Source organism: Balaenoptera musculus, chromosome 11 (assembly GCF_009873245.2).
Source record: "Balaenoptera musculus isolate JJ_BM4_2016_0621 chromosome 11, mBalMus1.pri.v3, whole genome shotgun sequence".
In the NCBI taxonomy this organism is placed as follows: Eukaryota; Metazoa; Chordata; class Mammalia; order Artiodactyla; family Balaenopteridae; genus Balaenoptera; species Balaenoptera musculus.
In genome coordinates, this window is record NC_045795.1 from 88,482,867 (window position 1) to 88,501,116 (window position 18,250).

General features: G+C 37.8%; 1 protein-coding gene across 9 annotated transcripts in view; it reads left to right on the forward strand.

Annotated features, from left to right (window-relative positions):
* Nucleotides 1-18,250, forward strand: part of CHL1 (cell adhesion molecule L1 like) — a 202,911-nt gene that overhangs the window by 38,704 nt on the left and 145,957 nt on the right. For all 9 annotated transcript variants that reach the window (XM_036869264.1, XM_036869258.1, XM_036869265.1 and 6 more), the window contains one exon: nucleotides 6,454-6,533. The gene's annotated coding sequence lies outside the window, so the exon portion shown is untranslated. The remainder of the gene's footprint in view (nucleotides 1-6,453; nucleotides 6,534-18,250) is intronic.

The window sequence follows — 18,250 nt, forward strand, 5'->3', positions numbered from 1 at the left end:
TCCGCCTCAGGGTTCTGCACAACTAACTGCCTTCAACTCTTGGCTATAGCTGGTTTCCTAGGAGTTTTGGCAGAAAACATCACCTCTGAGAATTTGTCCTGCAGTTTAGTCATGCTGATTCTTACTTTCAGGTAGTCAACGGAATAAATTATAGCCACATTTGATTGTCAAGAAGATAGGAGTTAAGTAATTTCCTTAAGGTGACACAGCTAGTAAGTGACAGAGCTCATTCATTCTGGCAAATATTTATTGATTACTTCCTGTGTGCTACATGATGGAGTTGAATCAAAATCCAGAATACCTGAGGATAATTGATATCATTGGTCAATTCCAGATCCTTGTAGACTAGCCATCTATAGGGAAGGAAGGGGTTCTTGGGAAAGTGTATTTGTTCTGCATGATGTTCTCAAATGGTGAAATATAAACCCTCCTTTCTGTGAATAAACTATGAGTTCACTTGCCAAAAATATGTCTTGACCTTTCTGGAAACTATTTCTTTAACATATATGATAGTATATCATAGTAATAGAATTCTATTCTGTATGAATTACCTCATTTCTGAGGGATCTCCCCGCTTTTAAGTTTTAACAGTCCAAGTTGTAGAAAAGATAATTGTATTCACCTCTCCTGTATCCTTCAAGATTTTATTTATTTTGATCTATCTGTTCTGTGTATTCATCTTTACACACTAAAGACTTCTAATCTTTTTAGTCTTCCCTTGTATGTCTCATGATCCTAGCCTCTTGAATATTTTAATTGATCTTCTGTGTACCTCCTTCAACTCCATTATCAGAGAATTTTTTTTCTTGTAATTATAGACTTCTGAGACAAAAAGAAACTCGAAATCACTGTTGACACTCCCATGTTGTAGATGAAGATACTGAGACCCAAACTGGTTAAAAAACTTGCGCTTAATAGGCAATGTTAATAACAGAGCTAGGAATAATATTTATTAGGTCGTCTGATTGCCCTGGAATATTCTTTACTGATTTCACCATATTATGCTATTAGCATCTTTAGGACAGTTGAATGTATATCTTAAAATGTGATTGGACAAAAAAAATGTGGTAGAACTTAGAGAAATAATTATTATGGAGTCCTTTTCTCAAACTCATGGTGCTTGACATGAATGATGTGGTAGGGAAGGTAAGCTAGTCGGTAAAGGCATGGGCTTGGAGTTACACAGACTGGGTTCACATCTTGGCTGTGTCACTTACTGTGAGTTTGTACAGGCTAACTAACCTATTTGAATTCATTAATCATCTATAAAATTATGGTCAGTGCTACCTAACTTAGAGGGCACTCTGTTACATAAGATAATCCATAAATTGCTTAGCACAGCATCCAGCATCCAGTATGTCTTCAATTGTTCCTTAGTAGGGGGTCAATAATTTTTTTTAGTCAACAAATACTAAAACTAATGATCAGGAATAGGGACTCTTTCAGAGTATTCTTCCAGAAGTGTTTGTAGGAACAAATTCAACATCTTCATATTGCTTGTGTAAGCTTTTGCTTGTAAATAATTTCCAAAAGCAAACATTTGTTTGTTTTCATTTTATTGTGCATTTTTTGTTAGGCATATTGAAGAATATCTGTTGTGTGTTCATTTCTACTGTACCACCAGCTTATATCCTAGAGAATATTATGTGCATCACATATCACTTCCTTTTTAAAAGATACTATATTCATTCAACAGAATTGAATCGAGCATCTTGGCACACATTTTTGAGGGTATGGACCTCCATGATTTGAATCAAGAGCTCATTCATGCCAAGTAAATGTCAGTTGATAACAACGTCTTAGGGATATTGACCCAAATATTGACTAGAAGCTGAGGTGCTCTCAGTCTATTTTATAAATCACTAGAAACTCTCCAGTGGTCAAAGACTGAGATTAGGTACTTAAAAAAAAATTATTTTATTTTATTTATTTATTTTTGGCTGTTTTGGGTCTTCGTTGCTGCGCAGGGGCTTTCTGTAGTTGCGGCGAGCAGGGGCTACTCTTCATTGAGGTGCACAGGCTTCTCATCACAGCTGCTTCTCTTGTTGCGGAGCACAGGCTCTAGGCACACAGGCTTCAGTAGTTGTGGCATGCGAGTTCAGTAGTTGTGGCTCGCGGGTTCAGTAGTTGTGGCTCGCAGGCTCTAGAGCGCAGGCTCAGTAGTTGTGGCGCACGGGCTTAGTTGCTCTGCTGCACGTGGGATCCTCCTGGACCAGGGCTCAAACCCGTGTCCCCTGCATTGGTAGGCGGATTCTTAACCACTGTGCCACCAGGGAAGCCCAAGATTAGGTACATTTTTAAAAGGAAAAAGGAAAGAAAAAATATCCACTTTATTCCAAATACACTACACACATGCACACACACACACACACACCCCCACACACACACAAAATAGGCATTTTCATTCGATGTACATTTCATAAGCAACCAGGGTTTGACACCTTGACAGCCACTGTGCTTGAGTCTGAGGGAGGCAAAAATTAATAAAACAAGTGTTTTTCCTGGCCTTGAGGAACTCACAAAGTTGCCAAAAAAAATATTGTAAAGAAATCCTTTTCTGTCTCATGAGAATAAGGCATGTACTGTCCACCCAGGTAGCTTATACAGCAGCCGTCAAGGTGCCTATCCTAGGATGTGGTTTCCACCTATTGGCTGAGTTTGAGCTTGTGGGGGGCACTGATCAGGGGCCCCTCCCAGCCTCACTGCCTACCTCTGGGTGATCATGGAGATCTGTGCTGCCCTTCTGGTCACTGAACACCTTGTAGGTCCCATCCCTGAGCTAAGCCATTTGTACATGTTAGCCCTCTCCCTCAACCCTGTACTGCAAGGTAGATACTATTATCCCTTATTTACCGATGAGACAGTTGGAGTTCTGAAAGGTTATGTGATTAGCCAAAGATCACACTGTGAGTAAGTGCACACTCACTTTATTTTTAGCTCCTCTGGCTCTTTTTCCTTATGCTTCCATGTCTCTTTTGCCAAATACAGTGGTTAATGTGCTCCTTCCGCCTCTATCAGAGTGACATTCACACCTATGACTGTCAGGTTAAAGAACTGAAGGACCACTAATTTTTGATATGTGTAGCTTTTATACATTCAATCACTAATTCATCCAAAATGTATTTTTTAAGCTTCATTATGTTGCCAATCAGTGGCACTGGGATTACAGCGACAATCAAGGTTTGATATTATGGAGCTCAAGATTCACTGTGTTAATACAGAGTAGAAGCTAGCAGGAATATTTATGATAGCCATTGGTCTCTTGCTAATTTTGTCTAGAATGCAGTTACAGTTTACATATGATTTGTTGTAAATTCAGTGGTAAGGAGAATTCACCTTAAAAGCATCCTAGGATGGTGCCATGTAGAAAAATTGCATGTTATCTCTAAATAATTCTTATATAGCCAGCTTTTCCCCCAGCATTGTAAGAGATCACCATTTCTTTTGCTGAGCACCTATGAAGTCATAGGTTTGCTTGTAGGGGACATATTGTGTGAAAAATACTATTTTCACATTCTAAATAACTTCAGAGCAGCAAGATGTTCATATCAGGAAGGCATGTAGACCTGAATTCAGCTGATTCAAAGCTCCTGTTTTATACCTGCCATGGGTTCACTGTTCACTGGGTGGACCCCAATGCATTTTTTAACTGCCTCTTACTTTGAGAAAGTTCTGTTTTTCCCTGTAGTGTACTTTCTCTCTCTGTTATTTTTTCCTCAAGTGAGTTGAGTTTAACTTAATTAGTTTGATGTGCCTACACTATAGTTTCTTTCAGTTGTCCTTTTTTTTTTCAATGAAAAGCAAACAACCAACAAGGGCTCAAATGCCCATTTTACTTTACTATGCTTCTAAATTCTTCAGATTTCCTTTCAGTATTCCTCATTCCTCCCTTAACATTTGGTAGGTATGTTTATTAATATATCTTAAGTAGAAAAACTTAGGGACTTTGAAAAATAAACAAGCAACTTTTCTCTAAGAATGGAAAAGAAGCTATTAGTATCTGTGATACTAATATCTGGTGATGGGAGAAAGGGTAAAGGCTTTAAACAAACAAATTCAAAAGATTATATATCCTGCTAAATATAATAAAAGTAGAACCAGAAAGATATTTTCTTAGACTTCAGTAGTGTAGTATGTGTGTGTATGTGTGGACCCTTCTCATAATAATATTTGAGCCTATACTTCCAACATATGTATATCCCAAATTGTACAGATTCACAGTGTGCTAATATTTACCGTAAGAAAACAGAAAAGCAGACAGAAATTTAAAAAAATGAGATACAATGTGATAAAAATAACATATATGCTCATATATGTGTATATGGATATTTTAATATCAAACTATATGCCTTAATATATATGTTCAATATCAGTTATACATATATATGTTTTAGTATTACTTGTTGCATTCTAAGGGATTGTCTGCATACCCCTTTTTGAAGATCATACACCTACAACATGAAGGAATAAAAGGAGCCCTAATAGTACAGAAATAATTCTTTATACACACCGACACCAAACACACACACACACACAGAATGACTGGATTAGCAGCATAGAACTTATATCTGTGATTAATGTGAGTACCTTCTCAACCAAAGTTGAATGAAGCAGATGAGAGCTCAGCAGGCATATGCTGCTGCTGTGAGCATACAAATAAGTTTGATCAGTAGCTACAGACTCCATGCCTGATGCCAAACAACTATCTTGAAATTGCTAAGCGAGAGTGTGGATAATTCAGCACAGGCACTGATCCCTGTTGTCATGGGTGTCATTGACAGAGGTAAAAATGTGAGACCCATTGGGAAGAACCACCTGCAGTAGGTATATGAGATGGGTGGGTTTTGAAGAGGTGTCTTAGAGAGATTTAATATGGAAACCATAAAAGTGGCTCCCTGGCTGTAGAATATACCCAATTTATGACATTCTTTATCACTGGGATAAGTAGAGGACATCCTATATTATATCATTTAACTTTAGCCTCAGTAAATGGGGCGGGACAATCAGCAAATCTAATTTGGAATCCACACGCGGAAACATGTCATTTTTTCTTTTCCCCACGGGGTGACTACTGAAACACAGAGGATTCTGGGTACAACAAATGACGGCCAGTTTTTATATTCCTGTATTTAGAGAAAAAGCTTCTATTAGCCTGTAGACCTCAATAAATACAATTATACTCAAGCTAAGTGTACCATGATCCCACTGGTTAGGAGCCATATTAAATGTTTTGCGCTTTGTGAGTCATCCATAAACAGTTCTTTTTGTTATAATAAGGCAAATTATAACAGTGTCAGAAGTTGGCCTAAAGGGATTGAAATGAGGTCACTAAACAGAAGTATACAGGGCACAGTCTGTACAGTGTGTCACTTGGTCAATTGGAAAGCAGTGGGGACTATTCTCATACTTGCCAGGGTGGAATTTTTTTCAGTGTATTGGTGTGAGTTTCTCTCCAGAGGCATTGCAATCTGTTTATAACTTTCTGGCAACAACTTTTGGAATAAGGCCAAAGAGATTGGCAATTAATGCACAGAAAGGAAGTGCGTTGCTTGAATATTTTAGCTATCCTTCTTTTTCTTGAGGCGAAAGATATTGTAGTTTTATAAATCTCTTTAGTAGTTTCTACAGGAATTAGTTAGAATTACTAGATGGAATTTAGCTCTTCTGAATGATACTCATTAAGTTAAGACAACTGGTATGAGAAAAATCTTTGACTTATTTTGACGTCCTTATGTTCAACAGAAAATCTTAGCTTTTCATAGATGTACTCTTAGGATGGCATTCAGAAAAAAAGCTTATAAATAGTCTTTTAGAGATTGGGAGCCAATTCTCAAAGGATTTGGGAATTAACATTAAAAAGATTGTATATCCTGGTTGAAACACTTCCTTCATTTCACATGTTGATTTTTTAAAAGATGGGAGGCTTGATGATAACACACCTGGGTGAGAGATGGCCTCTTGAATGGAAGGTTTATGTTAACTCTGATTTGTAGAGTTCTGATCTTGGAGAGTGCTTCCTGATAGAGCTCTCATCGTTTTAGTCTATACAGTTTTATTTTGATAGATTGGTCACAGCCTCAGACAAAAGCAAATGGTTATTGTGAAAAACAGTTCATGGAGGACCGCCAAGTAGAAATTCGCACAAATTGTGGTCTGTTGCAAAATACTTGAATCCTCGAGAAAAGACACGTCAATAATTCTTTCAATAAGAAGAGTAATTATGTGGCTGTTTTCTGCATCTCTGCTTCATTTATTCATAGATAGAAGTCTAGAGGATGTGTTTTATCCTCAGCGACAGAGCAATGCTATTGTTTAGGTATTTGGGAATTTTTTTGAGGGGTGAACAGAAAGAAAAATGAAATCAATTTCTTAAACAGGGAAAAGGTAAAAATTAAAAGTGGATCCTTAGATGGGAATTATCTCTAAAATTACAACTTTCTAATCTGTCTCTAGGTGCTGTAAACTACGAACAATGACCCTGTGTTAATGCTGCAGACATATCATAGTGGAACTAAAGGGAACTTAATTTCCTGGTAAGAATATTTTCCTTAATCAGGTGCTTTATGCATTTTGAATGCATTTAATTATTGCAATGCTTGGTAGAAGAATATAGCCATAGAGAGTGACCCAGGATATGGACCAGATATATAATGTGAGTTGTTTTTTGCTTTTGGAGTTCCATTAAAATGGCTTATTTTCGAAAGAGCAGAATAACTAAAAGTTATTTTTCTTGTTAGCTGACCTCTGGGCATATTTGAAAGTTGCATCTTGATGATATTTACCTAAATGTCATTTTTAATAGAAAAATGAATTTCTCCATTGGGATCTGAGCAGGTTGGCTTCTTAGGAGGCTTGAAGTTTTAGTGAGAAAACCTATATTTTCATCAGTCAAACAGAGCTCACCCCTTCATGGTCTGAAGGGCTTTCAGCTTCAGTAACTGTCCCTTGGATTTGGATCAGTGTGAAATCTGACCTGAATCCTCCTTTGGAGCTTTTTCAAATTCTTTGTGCAGTACCAGGCTGAATTGTAACAAATTTCAAAGGGTTTGGAAGAGTGAGAAAAAGTCTACTTTTAAGGGCCAGATACACAAGGATCTGGTTGTGGGGAAGCTATTTAGCCCTTTTAAACCTCCATTTCCAAATTCATAAAATTAGAAAAATAGTTGTAATTTCCTGTAGGTGTGGGTTAAATCAGATTATTTTGATAATGCTTATTAGCACTGTGTTGAGCCCATAGTATTGTTCGGTAAATGTCAACCCTTACTATCATTATTAGTTTTTAAAGACAAAGTAATTTGAGAAAAAAAACAGTATTTTTGATTGAAGTATACTTGATACATAATATTATAGGTGTACCATAAAGTGATTCCCTATTTTTAAAGGTTATACTGCATTTATAGTTATTATAAAGTATTTGCTATATTCCCCGTGCTGTACAATACATCCTTGTAGCTTATTTTATACCTAATAATTTGTACCTCTTAATCCTCTACCCCTTTATTGCCCCTCCCCCCTTTCCTCTCCCCACTGATAACCACTAGTTTGTTCTCTATATCTGTGAGTCCGCTGCTTTTTTGTTATGTTCACTAGTTTTTTGTATGAGAAAAAAATGGTATTTTTTTCAATGAAAGAATAATATTCTTTTTACTTTCTCAAGAGCACATTTTGTTAGCAAAAGAATGTGATTCCTGTAGGATTAAGATGTTTTGGGGTACGTGCAAAATCTTTCTATATGTTGGTTGTATACTGGGATCTTAGTAGCTATAAGGAAGACAATGTGGAAAGAGGTGGAACTCCTTGACTTTCTGAGTCATTGCTAGCTTACCTGCTGCCTGGTAACCAGGAGGGGCCTTCTAAACAAATGTGGGGCTATTCCAAGAAGAGGTCTATGAGGAAACTGCGTGTGTGTTTTGAATAACTTGTGCTCTCCGTCTCATTCAGTGGAGTGATTTTGCCCTTCCACTATATTTAGATCTTCCCTTTGGAACTTGCTGCAAGAGGCTACTCTGTGCAGTCTTTCTAACTCCAGTGAATCTGCTGGTCTATTAGAAGATTAAAAAGCATTTGCGATATATACTCATATTCTTAGAGAAAACTCTTCCTGAAATCTGATTAATCGAATCCTTTGATGATGATTGGTTATGAGGAGTACATTTATTATGTTAAAACACTTTTATGATTTCATTCTAAATGAATTTCTAGATCCTAAGAAACCTAGGTAAATCTTTTCAGAAATTAAAGGATGAAATACAATGTCTGGGGTATTAAATTTTTAAAATAAGATGTTAGCATGCTACCATGAGGAACTTTAATTGGGGTTGTGTCATGATGATGTATTAATAATTGTGTCTTTTGACATCATGAAAATGGATGGCAACCTGCAAAACAACTGCTCACTCATAACAATGCATTCTTTATTTTATTGAGTTATGTTTATTTTCTTGTGTTCCTCTTGATGATCAACCAAATCATTATTTAATTCTACAAAATAAGTTCCCTTGCCATCCATTTTCGTTGTAGAGCTTGAGAAATTCAACTGTGCAGCTTCCAGGAGGTCCTTAGGGAATCATAGTCCTAGGAGATATAGGCACACACACACACACACACACACACACACACACACACAAACATACTTTAGCATTAATTTTCTTTTGAGAATCTCTGATTTAGAGAGTCCCCCCATACAACCTCTCAAGAATTAAAAATATGGGGTGAAATAATCCCCAAGACTCTGATTAGACTACAATACATGAATACTGATTTTGCTGTTGTGTTTTTCAACACTCAAATGTATTTGAACTTGTTTACAGCACAGTCTATACTTTTTTTTTAACATCTTTATTGAAGTATAATTGCTTTACAATGTTGTGTTCATTTCTGCTATATAAAAAAGTGAATCAGCTATACGTATACATATATCCCCATATCCCCTCCCCCTTGCTTCTCCCTCCTACCCTCTCTATCCCACCCCTCAAGGTGGTCCCAAAGCATGGAGCTGACCTCCCTGTGCTATGCAGCTGCTTCCCACTAGCTATCTATTTTACATTTGGTAGTGTATATATCTCAATGCCACTCTCTCACTTCATCCCAGCTTACCCTTCCCCCTCCCTGTGTCCTCAAGTCCATTCTCTATGTCTGCGTCTTTATTCCTGTCCTGCCCCTAGGTTCTTCAGAACCTTTTTTTTTTTTTTAGATTCCATATATATGTATTAGCATACGGTATTTGTTTTTCTCTTTCTAACTTACTTCACTCTGTGTGACAGACTGTAGGTCCATCCACCTCACTACAAATAACTCAATTTTGTTTACTTTTATGGCAGAGTAATATTCCATTGTATATATGTGCCACATCTTCTTTATCCACTCATCTGTCGATGGACACGTAGGTTGCTTCCATGTCCTGCCTATTGTAAATAGTGCTGCAGTGAACATTGTGGTACATGACTCTTTTTGAATTATGCTTTTCTCAGGGTATATGCTGAGTAGTGGGATTGCTGGGTCGTATGGTAGTTCTATTTTTAGTTTTTGAAGGAACCTCCATACTGTTCTCCATAGTGGCTGTATCAATTTACATTCCCACCAACAGTGCAAGAGGGTTCCCTTTTCTCCACACCTTCTCCAGCATTTATTGTTTGTAGATTTTTTGATGATGGCCATTCTGACTGGTGTGAGGTGATACCTCATGGTAGTTTTGATTTGAATTTCTCTAATGATTAGTGATGTTGAGCATCCTTTCATGTGTTTGTTGGCAATCTGTGTATCTTCTTTGGAGAAATGTCTATTTAGGTCTTCTGTCCATTTTTGGATTGGGTTGTTTGTTTTTTTGATATTGAGCTGCATGAGCTGCTTGTAAATTTTGGAGATTAATCCTTTGTCAGTTGCTTCATTTGCAAATATTTTCTCCCATTCTGAGGGTTGTCTTTTCATCTTGTTTATGGTCTCCTTTGCTGTGCAAAAACGTTGAAGTTTAATTAGGTCCCATTTGTTTATCTTTCTTTTTATTTCCATTTCTCTAGGAGGTGGGTCATATGACCTTGACTTTGTGCATAGCACATTAACATAGGTTTATCTATACATTTTAATCATTACCATACCTATGTATACTTTATCCGAAGATGATACTATCCACACATCTTAACAGAAGGCTTAAGTAGTTGAATGATAGAGACTGTATTTTTGTAGCAGAAGGTCACAATAAAATATGTGCTCTGTTAAATATGGTGAGTCGCCTTGGGTCATGTGCCGAGACTGGTTGATGGTGCTTATGTCTACACACAGCTCCTCCTACTGATTTATGGATTTGGGTGAATATTCTTTTATATCAAAGACTAGGCTGCAGGTCCTGAGAGGAGGTAAGAGAGAGTAGTATTTTCCTTTAAATCTTGGTATAGTGCTATTATGTGAGAGAAGATTATAGCTGCCTTCGCTTGCTGGTCTGTGAAGTTGTCATAAAGGTATTGATTATTTTCCAGTGAAATCCATGTCTCCTCTCAGAGAGCACTCTGCATGCTCAGTTACATCACGGCTTGGCTCCCATACTCTGGGCAGAACAAGATATAACAGCCTGTCCTTTTTGAAATATTCTCAGTGCAGTGTGCTGCATTTACTGCCTGTGGTGGTTCATTTTAAATGTCAGTTTGACTGGGATAAGGGATGCCCAGATAGCTGATGAAACATCATTTCTGGGTGTGTCTGTAAGGGTTTCCAGAGGAGATTAGCATTTGTCTTAGTAGACTGAATAAAGAAAACCACCCTCACCAATTTGAGTGAGTACCATCCAGTTCACCAAGGGTTTGAAGAAAATAAAAAGGCAGAGGAGGGGTGAATTTGTTCTCTGTTTGACCTGAGACACCCATCTTCTGCTCTCAGTCATCAGCATTCTTGGTTCTTGGGCCTTTGGAATCATACTGAATTATACCACTGGCTTTACTGGTTCTCCAGCTTGCAGACAGCAGACAATGGGATTTCTCAGCCTCCTTAATCACATGAGACAATTTCTGTAATACGTCTCTCTCTATCCCTATATATATCCTATTGGTTCTGTTTCTCTGGAGAACCTGATGAATACACTGCACAAATGCAGCTTGTTTGGCTGATCCTGCCTCTGTCTGTTCTCTGTTTACAGACCTTACTCTAAGTTTCAATTATTTGTTTACACATTTGTCTCAGTAATATGTCTTTGAGGGCAGGGCCCAGTTCAAATATATATTTGCTTTGTTACCACTGAGCATAGACCCTAGCACCCACTAGATGCTTTATAAAGGTAGGGGATGGGGAGATTTAAAAGGAAGAACAGAGGGAGGGAAAGATTCTCTTGATAGGTCACTCCTTGGACACCTACTGGGCTAAATTCTCAGATTGCTTCTCTGGGTCCTATAGTCTAGGCAATCTTGCTAGCAGTTTCTAGTTTCACTTAAACTTGGTTTCTGATGAATTCTAATGTTCCCTTAACTCTCCTCTCTTTAATATCCCCACCTGGCTAAGAGGCCCCGGATTGGCATTGCCTATGGCTAATTCACTTCAGGACCATTCTGAAATAAAAGCGTGAGGAATTGTTGAATGAGTCTTACCCAAAATGAAAGGCTCTCCTCAAGAAATCCTAAGTGGAAGCTGAGTAAAATTGATCTCCTCAGAAAGAAGTTCCCCTATTTTGAATAATTAAGTGTCGATTTTTCAGCATCTCTTGAAAGGGGGCATTCAGAGACGATAAGATTCCATTGGATGCTAAAATATTTTGCATAAGTAATTAATATTGCATACTCCAAAATGATGATATTAAACAGTATCCTTTTTCTTTTCTTTTTTCCTTCCTGTGATATAAGAGAATCAGAACTAGCTCCATGCCCTTGTCCCAGAATTAATCATTCCTCTCCTCTGTAAAAGTTGATGTTTACACCTTTTAAATATTTATGGGCTGTTTTGTTCCTCTATTGTTGTTTATCCACTCTAGAGACATTCAGAAGCCTTGCATTTCTTCCTTAGCCAAGCACTTCATTCCCTCCATCATTCTCGTGGCTGTTCTTTGGATTACCTCCAGTTTGCACACATAATTTTGGTATCTAGGTGCCAAAAACATGTTTGTTTCAACTGGAGTCTTATTACAGTTGCTTTTACTCAAATCACGTACACAAATAAATGCGATCTCTAAAGCATGAAAACGCAGTAAGGCTCCAGAGGGAAGCTGAGATATGCAAATATGTTGTTAAAATGCTACAGGTAGATTTTTAAGTCACTAGGGAAATGGCGTCTCAAAATCAAAAGATTGTAGAATGAGCACTATGTGAAGAATTTTATTTTAAAGCCAAGCGTTGTGATCATTTTGCAGGTTTTTGTTGTTATTGCCAGTCTGTTGGTTTGTAACATTTTAATAGGGTTGGGTTTAGTCTTCTTAGCCATTTTCTAATCATTTACTTATTTTCTCTATGCAATTGCAGAAGGCAGAGCCTTTTTTCAATAGGAAAAATGTTGCTATTCCTTTACAGAGAAAAGACTGAAGTAAAATGACCATAAAAATATTAAAGACAAAGAGACACTGAAACCCAGCAAAACTTGGGTGATCTTTTTAATAAACAGACACTATAGATCTTATATTGTTATTTAAAAGGACTTTTCAAGTAGCAACATGACCTACTGCACAAATAAAATGTCCATGGAAATATGTAGCACAAGCAAACAAATGACTTAGAGTAAAATCCAATGAAGAGAGAAAAATGTGTTTCCTCAACAAAATGCCATTTTTGCCCTAAGGCAATCCATGTTGGGGAACAATACCGTGTATAACAGTGAGACAAATCGTAGGCATCTCCCCTAAACAGCAGATTTTGTTGAACTGCACATGTGTGCAAATATCTGAGGCCTTGGAGAAGAAGCAAAGCAATGAAATACATCACTTCTGTCACCACCTGAACTGGGGAGGACAGAGGGGCAGGCGCATCTGAGAGCCTGGTGATGAAACTGGGAAGTAGGAAGTAAATCAGAGCCTCTGATCAAAGGCTAATTTAGCCTGTCATAAATGACGCTGCCATGGAAAGAAGCCTTACGCACAGAGATCAAAGATTGGGGCCTCCACAGACGCCACAACATTCCCTGCCCTAAAAAAAGCAAGAGAAGGAGGGAGAAGGAGAAATGCATCAAAGCTCTCTAAGAACGCTGAACAGTATAATCTCCCTTTCTTAAGGACAGCACGCACTATTAGAAAAGTGAAAATGAATCTTGTTTTTTTTTTTAATAGTATGTGTGAGGTCAGCTTTTGAGATCGAGAGTAGCTGGCACCATTAGCTTAAGTAACTTACTTGCAAACAGACTCTAGGCAGTGATTCCTGTTATTTGCGGCCCTTTCTTGTCTATATCAGGGTTCTTTTCACAACTGGAAACAGAAGGCAAATTATTTTATATTTGAGTAACTATTGTCTTTTGAGTTTGGGCTGGGTCAGAGACTTCAGTCCATGTTACCATGCTAATTGTTAACTGCTTGTTAACCGGTTAATCAACCCTTATGTGATTTTTGGTATTTCACTCCATGTTGTGAGTATAGCAAGTTCCTTAACTGTGTACAATATCTCTATACATTATATTCTCCTGTCACCCATACTTTACATATTTTTTAACATTTTAAACCTGTGCCACGTGTAAAATGACAGTAAAAGCAAAATAAATCTTATAAATCACTTTACAGTTGTCTAATATAGGATGCTTCATTCATTTGTAGGAATTAAACTTTTTTTTTTTTAATAAATATATTTACTTATTTATTTATTTTTGGCTGTGTTGGGTCTTCGTTTCTGTGCGAGGGCTTTCTCCAGTTGCGGCGAGCGGGGGCCACTCTTCATTGCGGTGCGCGGGCCTCTCACTATCGCGGCCTCTCCTGTTGCGGAGCACAGGCTCCAGATGCGCAGGCTCAGTAGCTGTGGCTCACGGGCCTAGTTGCTCCGCGGCATGTGGGACCTTCCCAGACCAGGGCTCGAACCCGTGTCCCCTGCATTGGCAGGCAGATTCTCAACCACTGCGCCACCAGGGAAGCCCGGAATTAAACATTCTTTAAAAATTTATTTATTCAACAATGATTTTTGTTTAACTGTTAAGAGACACTTGGCTGAGGATACAGCAGCAAACTAAAACAGGCAGTTTTTACCCTCATGAAGCTTATCTCTATTAGGGTAGACGCATATTGATCAGATTATCATGCAAAAAAATGTGAAATTGCCACTCTGATCAATGCTACTAAGGAGAGTTAAATGGGGATTTGACCTATGAAGGTCAGAGAGAGCTCCTCTGAGAAACTGATGCCTGATCAGAGGTAGGAAATAAACTGGGCCAGAAGGGAAGGTAAGAAGGATCCATTTGATTAGAGAATTTTATTAACACGCTTTCATTTTTCTTGGAAGGGAAGTGGTGGTGGAAAAGGGGTCCAGATACAGGGCAGAGGACAGTGCAGTAGACAGTAAACTGATAAAGAGAATGGGTTTGAAAAATTAGTTCACCTCTCCGAACCTTAGGCTTCTGATCATAACCCTTACATCACAGAATTGTCTCAATAAGTGGTAGCTGTCATCGTCATCATCATCACCACCATCACCTTGACGTCTAGCACTGGTTTGTAGTGTGATTTTAGGCATATCATTTCATTACTTTGAGTTCCAACTTCATACTTCTATAAAATGGAGGGTGTTGGATTTAGATTGCAAGCTTCCTTCCTGTTCTAATGGTTCCATGATTTTTCAGGCAAATCTAAAGCTGGAAATTTCATTCCAGGTATGGGAAGTCTATATGCTGTCAGGTTAGGGAAAGTATTGTTTTAGGGAAGTAGATTTTGAAAAGAAGCACAGTTCCACCTTTTAGCAACTTTACTTACATTTCTATAATCCACATTTTAGAAGTTTCTATTATCTTAGATTAAATTTTATAGCACATATTTCTTCTGCTAAAAAGCCATTAAAGGATTTCGGTAGGATGTTTAATTTCCCATTATGGTTGGTTTCTCAAATCATTCCCTTTGTAATTGTCACGTTTTTACAGTCCTCTTTAAAATGAACTTAATTTTCCAACTAAAAATATCAAGCTGAGTTGGACTGTAAAATCAAAGGATAAAAAACGAGCTTTCAGGCCAAAGTTTTCAACCACCATAACATGTAGAAATACCTCTAGAAAAGTGTCTTCTTATTTCTTATAAAATGCATAAGAATACTTCTAAGATTATTTTGGTCAAAGTGAAATTCTATAACATTTCTAAATCTGGAAAATGATTTATTTTACACCTTGTTATTTATTTAAGTACATAAGTGTTTGGTTTGATTGGAGCATCTTCTTCACTCTGTTTATGCTTCACTTAAATTACTCATGTTTCAGCTTTACAAAGTTTACTTTTGTCTGTATTATGTTAAACATTTAATCTTTTTTTCTAGTGCTACAGATATAAGAAAGAATCCAGATATATGTTTTTTCTACTTGGTATTTTAAAAACTCACCCTCATGTTTTGTGTGATAAATACTCTAAGTGCTTTTCTATTTTTCTTTATCTTAACCCTTAGGGAATACATAGTAAACATATTAAATAGACAGCCTAGGGACTACTGTCCCTAAATTATGGGTTAGAAAACTGAGATGTTGACTCATTCAAAGTCAAATTCATACTTACTGAATAAGAATTAGATCTTATATCTCCTAGCTTCTAGACTAGTGTACATTTTACAGTGCCTCACTGATTTGCCAATGTAATATAGATTCCTCCTAACTTAATGGAAGCATGCAAACCCCTGACATGAATTAGATATGGTTAAATTGGTCAATCATTGTCTGATTGGCCTCAACGATTATAGCATTAAATGGTATTTCATCTTGATTTCCTCTGCTCTTTTTTTCTTATGCCATGTCCCATTTTACTGGCCTTGGTATGGATATGCTTTTCATTTGTGAATGTCCAATTATCATGCCTTCATGTTGGATGGAAGACCGATTAGCATGGATTAATTAAGGTAATGAAATAAGTACACTGATTATGATATAACTATATAGTAACCAACATTAGCATGGCCTAATTACCTAGTGGTTATGAGCATGAGCTTTGGAGATCTGATTGAAGTGGGTTTGGATTTGACCTTCAGTACTTACTAATAATGTGTGCTTTTGTGAGTTACTCAATCTCTTTGAGCTTTGGTTTTCTCTTCAGTAAAGAGGAGATAATAGTACTTACAGAATTTATTTTTTAATAGATGCAATTATGTAAATGCATTGTATTTTCTACATGGCAAGGCCTCGATAATTATTAACAACATGACTTTTATTGCCCTGGCTACGAGGCTGTGTACCTGTCGAATTATGATCCAGTCATCCTCCCTTAGCACCACAGTCTTAGAGGATGGGACACGTAACGCCAGTTTGGTTATATTCAGCATCCTTCGCTGGGGATTTATTGAACTCACGCTGGAATAACAGAGCTAGTCTCAGAGAATGATGCTACAAACAAACAAGACAGAAGTAAGAGTAAGCAAGATGGCTTGATGGTGTTTGGGTTGCAGAATTCAGAGGCCCCTGGTGCTGGTTCTCCCTCTGCTTTTTATATGTTTTTTGTTTGTGGGCTAATAAATTCCCTTAATTAAGTTAGTTTGATTTGGGTTTATGTGACCCATTAATGAGTCCAATAATACAGCTTTTTAAGAAACACATTTCTTCAACCTTCAGTTAACATTTATTACTCCTAACAGTGTTCTATTACTTATTTATTTACATGGTTATTTTCTTTCTTCCTGTTACTAAAGTGTAAACTCCATTTGGACAAGAACCTACAACACTCTTTCCTCGCATATTGGAAAATCCCTAACACCTAGTAGCCACTCAGTTGATACTGGGTGAGTCAGTGGATGAAGGGAGAAAGAAAGGAATCGTCTTTTGAAAAAATGCTCCCTAGTCAAAATTGCATCCACATTTTTTCCTGAATAGAGTAGGTAAAGATGCAAATTTAACATTCATTGAGAACTTAATGTTGAGTCATTCATCATGTTAGATATTGTATATCTTTTGAGATTGTTAGTATCATCCTCATTTTACAAATGAGAGAATGGAGGAGCAGTGAGATAAAGTCACAGTGGTAGATTCTGTAACGCTCCACTCCGATCAGCCTTTGAGAACCAGCTGTTCCGTCTGTCGCTTGGAGTGCTGCCAGCAACCAGCCCTCACATGTAAGCACCCAGACAGGGTCACGATTGCCTCGGATGAAGAGAGTACCCCCTTGCTCAAGGTCATGTCTCCTTTCCAGGGAGACATCTACTGCCTGATGTAGAGGGATAAAGACCCAGGACCCTAACGCAAATTAGAACAGCTCTAAGGATCATGCCCACTTCAGAACTCCCTGGAGGGTGGGCTGAGGATTCTCTTTATGCTGTGTCACAGCTCAGCTTTTCCCTTTGTCCACTTCCACTTCCTTGCTATCCCTTCCTCATGCATTGATCTCAGATAGCTCATTAATAGACCAGAGTCTGCTTCCCAGGGAAACAAACCTGCTATGGTAACTTCTGAAGATTCGTCCCCAGCTAGAGAAGAGGCCTCTCTGAGGAGGTAAAGCTGGCTGAGACCCTCAGGCTCGGAGGAAGTATAGCTCTGAAGTCTGAGCAGAGAAAGAGCTAGATTGTTTCTAGGGTCTTAAAAATGACCGTTGTAAAGCTAGAACACAAGATGCTGGGAGGAGAGAGGCTTGAGAGGGTGGCAGGCACCAGACCGTGCAGGGCCTTGTAAGCCGTGCAAAGAAGCTAGACTTGTATTTTCAATTGTTTCTACCCTTTTTTCTGCTCATGCACCAGGATTCGCCTCTCCCTATCTCTAGCTACCATGGCTCCGCCCTTTGGAGCCCATTTCTGCCCTATGAAATTGTAGTTGAATTTGTGTTTTCTTTCAGAATGCTATTTATAGACCCTTTCATTCTTAACCTTCTCACTGGCTTGCTACTATAATTATAGTCTCAAAAAGCAGTTGTTTTCTGGGAAAAGGATGTTTTGAGTTATTAGTTGTGACTTAGTCAATTGTGTGTAGTTTAAGAAATATCTTTCTTTATCCACTAAAAAGGCTAGAGTTCCAGTTGCTATGATTTAAAGGCAATGGGAATATTTCCTAGAGTTTCATGAGATTATAAAAACCTTTTCTGACATTTGAAATGATTATAGTTTATACCACACTGATTTACGATTGGGGTCATTCAAATGACCTTTAGAATTCAGTAACTTCTAGGTCACAGAGAGGCACAGATGGGCACCATGTCCTC